At 36.4% G+C, this 5,194-nt stretch overlaps 1 long non-coding RNA gene across 1 annotated transcript; it reads right to left on the reverse strand.

Moving 5' to 3' along the window:
- Window positions 1-2,477: 2,477 nt before the first annotated feature.
- LOC124376913 lies at window positions 2,478-3,092 on the reverse strand. The gene is made up of 2 exons (XR_006923997.1): window positions 2,929-3,092; window positions 2,478-2,520 (listed from the first exon to the last, which is right to left on the reverse strand). It is a non-coding gene; the product is annotated as an uncharacterized LOC124376913 (long non-coding RNA).
- Between the last annotated feature and the right edge of the window lie 2,102 nt (window positions 3,093-5,194).

The following is a 5,194-nucleotide window of genomic DNA, read 5'->3' on the forward strand; positions in this document are numbered from 1 at the left end:
TGCTATAAGGTCAATGACACCTGTTTCAGGCTGAAGAACATCATGTTTTATATATGTGTAGTCAATGCCTGGTTTTCCAAAAGGTCGTGGCTTTGATTCTCTCTTTATTTTTTTAGGCACTGCCTCTAATTTTATCTGTTCTTCTGTTTGGGAATTCTGCTGCTTCTGAACTTTTTCAACCAACTCATTTCTACTCTCTATTATCAAAAATGCATGACCAGATTTCATCCCAGTCTCTTTTTTCAGAAATTCCTCTGTGATTTTAAGGAGGACTTGGCCATCTACTTCTTGTTCATGTAGAGTTTTTATGTATTTGTTCTTTATTCCTATTGAAGCCAACCACGAGCTCACCATGTCCTCCGTCCATCTTTCAAGTGGAGTGTTTTGATGTTCTTCTATAAAGAAGGAACAGAACATAACTTACTGACAAATGATGTGTTACATATAATAATGCAGACATTTACAGTTCTTGTAAAGGGATTCAACTGTTATAATTCAGATTTGCTTGCATTGCAAATCACATTTTTCCAGCCACTGATGCAATTTTTTTTTTAAGCAAAATGTATTTTGTCTGCAGATCGAAAAAAAATAAATTGAATAAAAAGTAATTGTTTGTATAAAAATTTAACATATGCACACCAACTCTGATGAAAAATATCACCCTAAAGAAGCAATATTAAAGACAATATGATCCAGCCAGAAGAAGTGCCACTCAGTGAGAAAAGAGAGCCTATCAGTCTGCTAAGAAACTTCAGAAACACCGTAAAGCACAGAAGTGGTACTTGTCTGAAAAGGGAAATATTTTTTTAATTTTGTACATTGCTCTGGACAAGGGTGTCTGCTAAAAGCACAAATGTAAATGTTCTTGAAGCAGCATTTTTCACTTTACTTTTTTGAGGTCTACTAAAAAAACAATGAATTTACTTTATGCCGACTGGAAATGAAAATTATGTCTGAAACAATGGGCATAAGTCTGGTGAAATCCAGACATATGATTTTGAGTTGAAGTTGTTCTATTCTTTAATATATTTATATGTATGTACATGAAGTGATACAAGTCAGGGTTTTCCCCTGTGCTACCGCTAGATGTTAGTATGCACTTCCTTTGTTCTTTGCTCGGTTTTTGTTTTTTTTTCCCCCAAGCCACCGCTGCCGACAGCCTGCCAAGATTTTTTTTCTTTAGACTTACCATAATTTCTTTAAGTTTTTCCTTGCTCTCCTTTTCTCTTGCATAGTCTTTTGTGCTCCTTCCTTCTGGCAGGCGCTAGAGAACTCTGTTTATCAAAACTGCCAGACACAGGAACAGTTTCTTCCCCCAGGCAATCAGCCTTATTAACAACTCACCATAATTATATTCCTTGGTTCATATCTATAAGTACTGCATTATCAAACAAGCGAGACACCTTCCTGTCTACTTTGTTTTGGACGGGGCTCGCTAGAACATATCCTCAGCAGCTGCTCAAAAGCCCTTGGAGATGGGCGCTACCGCTGGCACCACAACAAAATGCTTAAGGCCCACCCACAATCCAGAGTAAAGTCTGGTCTTCTTACTTCTGCTACAGACTGGCAATTGCAGGTGGCTCTAGATAAACGGCTAAAGATCCCTACCAGAATAACATCTACACAACTTCGTCCAGATGTGATTATTATCTCAGATTCCACCAAGTAATTGATTTTATTGGAGCTCACTGTGCCCTGGGAAGAGCACATGGAAGAGGCCAACAAGAGGAAGCAGGCTAAGTACCAAGAGTTAGTTGAAGAGTGTAGAAGGCAGGGCTGGAAAACTCGTTGTGAGCTGTTGGAGGTGGGCTGTAGATGTTTTGCAGGGCGTTCACTCTGCAAAGTACTTACTCTACTAGGAATTACTGGGGAGGCAAAGAGGAAGGCAATTAGAATTGAAGCCGCAGAGAAAGGCACTAGATGACTTTGGATTAAGAGGGCAGAACCGTGGGCAATTGCTCCCGGGACAAAGGCTGGAGGCTGATCAACTGCGGCTGGGTCGCCTGGACCTGGGTGTCTAATGTTGAAAGACCCAAAACACCCAATGACCCCAGGATACATCACTGATGATGTGTCCCAGTGCATCTGCATGATGTATTTTGTATTATCTTTATCCCTATTTAATATTCATACTATAGTATAGTCCAAGCTGAATGTATAGTTTTATTTATGTCTGTACTTTGAGAGTCACTAACAGCTGGAATCAAATTCCTTGTGTGTCAACACACTTGGCCAATACACCTGATTCTGATGTTTCTAGTTTTTGCTGCTGATTTATACTTCCTACTCACCCCACACTTCTCCCTTCTCTGTTTCCTTCCCCAAGCAATAATAAACGTCTCATCGGCACTGTTTTTTCTGCCTCGCCCTATGCTCGAGTCCTCAACCACCCCGTGGCACATTGCTAGAGAGTAAGACTCTCGATCTGAGGCTGCTGGTATGAGCTCTGCTCATAAAAGATACTTGCCCATTATTTCTTGTCCATAATCAGTGTCTTCAGTGTGTTTCAAATCAAGTCCCCTGAAAAAGATAAAGACAGACAATTTTTCAGGTATTCTATGTAATGGTAGGCAATTCTTTGTGTGAAATTTGGTCTTGACTAGTTTTTATTTAAACCGCTCTGACTACTTATCGGAGTGGGATAAGAATATAGTGTGAAATATTTATGATTTTGACTCATAGACTGTCATTTAATGCAGATGGTAAAAAAGTGTGGGGGGTATTTTTAACAGCATTTTCGGTTTATTTTTGTAAGATATGCAAACAAACATACTTTGCGCTGACTGAAAATGAATATTTTGTCTGGAACAGATGGCACACTCATGTTTAATTCAAACTTATCTGATTTACAAATTAAAATTTTTTTAAATGTTTTTATTAATCAAAACCAAATGTTATTACATATGGATATTTTATTAGAAATCTTACCCTTGAAATGGAAGAGATTAACTTTATCCAATGGAGTGTGAGTCATTTCTGGTCAATTCAATTGTGATTTTCTGAATTCAGGACTGTACACTATATTTCATGCAGGAGCAAAGAGGGAAGTGAAAACAAGGATGTAAATCAGATGAACCTAGACATTCAAAATTTTTTCACTGCAAGCACACACACACACACACACACACACACACACACACACACACCTTATTTGCATAAAGAATGGAATGTATTCTTAACCAAAACATGTTCAACCTTTTTTTTTTATCCTTTAGCAAGTCAATATATCGAGTTATATTTATATTGAGTTTGTAATCGTGCGTACCAGTGTAGATTTATTCATTACTAGAGATTTAAAGCACGTTTGTACGTCGCTCTGGATAAGGGCGTCTGCTAAATGCCGCAAATGTAAATGTAAGTCATGGATGACCTTAACCAGGTTAGATCACACTCAGAACTCATTGCACAGATACACAAGTAATAAGGATGCAGACTTGAGAATGCTGAAACACACTTGTTGCATTTTGTAGCTTTTGAACAAAAAGAAAATATCCAATTGGATTAAAAATAAATTCAACTATAAATTGTTACTAACTTCACAAAGAAGGTTAATGAATGGAACAGGCATCTGCAAGTTTTACTTCTCAACTTTTCCCATTATTTATCTTCTTTATGAAGGTTAATTCTGACTCCACTCTTATATTAACCCCTACATCTAATACCAATCTCAGCCCTTTTGAGAAACGTAGCTAGTTTGGTTTATAATATAATTATAATAGACATAATATAAAATATAACAGCAATACTAGTAGAAAAGTCAGGGTTAATAGGGTTTATTGGTGAGTGCAGGTGCATTCTGCACAGTGTGCAAAATATCAGTCAGAGAAGAGTCATGTGCAGGTGCATCATGTACTGTGCAAAATTCAGTCAGAAGTCATGTATGGAACATAGTAAATGTCAGAAAAAGATATTGATACACATCTGCTGCCTATGTGGTTAAACACCTTGGCTATGCGGAGAAAACAGAGACTGCATGACGTCTTGACATAATAGGGTGCATAAAGTTCACCTAATGTAATTAAGCTTAGGTCAGCTTCAGCTATCAGTAGTAGAATTAGGTATTATATAATATCATTTAGCAGTATGCTTCAGATAACATAACTGCTTATATTAGTTTAAATCCAAGCTTAATACATATAAACATTATTCAGCATTAATATAGTATAATACTCAGATTTGCAAAAAACTTAGTGTATAGAGAGAGTTAACATAAATCAATAATCATGCTTTGGAGTTAAGTCTAGCATACAGCATACAATCAAAATGCTTGTAAATGTAATACATGTTATAAAGGCCAGTGAGCAGATAAGGGTTAGGATTAGGTTAGGGATTAGAAAAATGGCAGTTTTGATAAAATAGTAAAATAAGCAAGCAGCATGCCTTAACTATACTCAAACAGCATATGCACATATATCCAAAGCACAAGTAGAAACTTAAGTGGAAAAATCATATAAAAATGTAAAAAAATGAGGAGAGTAATAGGTTAAAATGCACAACACATCGTCAGATAATAAATAACTTAGAATAAATTGTATGAGATCCAATGCCCAAAACACACAGGAAGTAAGATGTTTTTATGAGAGCATGAGCTTAAGATGCAGGCAGGATGAGAGTAAGACAGGAAATGTTTTATAAAGAAGTATTATGGCATGAGAAATATATTTTAAGAAGATTTTAAGAAAAACTAAGTAGAAGACGAGAGCTATAAAAAATAGGAAAAGCATTTGGAGAAAAGTGCTGGTGTGTTAAAACTAAAGCCCTGGTTTATGCAACTTAAAAAAAAAAAAAAAAAAAAATTCTATACAAAGTGTAAACAAAACAAAAAGGATGGTTTACAGACACAGAAAAAAAAAAACCCAGACCAGATTTTAAGAAAAGGTGTGAATATTGCGGGGGATGATCTGTTGCATTATGTGCAAAAGTGCACGATCAGGTTTTTTTTTTTTTTAGAAAACATCACTATCAAGAGATATTTTTGTACATGTAAATTTGAAATGGTATAGAGGTGAACGAGGCCTCCTGGAAATGGGTGGAATTAAACTAAGGATAGGTATAACTTAGCAGAAAACACGTAAGCAAAAGGTGGTGTTATGCGGAGATATGGCAAGCCGAAATACCAGCAAACAGAGTTTTAATTCAAACAAAAGGTAAAGCCAACTCAAAACACTCACACCGGATACGGAGAGTCACAAAC

The sequence above is a fragment of the Silurus meridionalis genome, chromosome 23 (assembly GCF_014805685.1).
Source record: "Silurus meridionalis isolate SWU-2019-XX chromosome 23, ASM1480568v1, whole genome shotgun sequence".
Lineage (NCBI taxonomy): Eukaryota > Metazoa > Chordata > Actinopteri > Siluriformes > Siluridae > Silurus > Silurus meridionalis.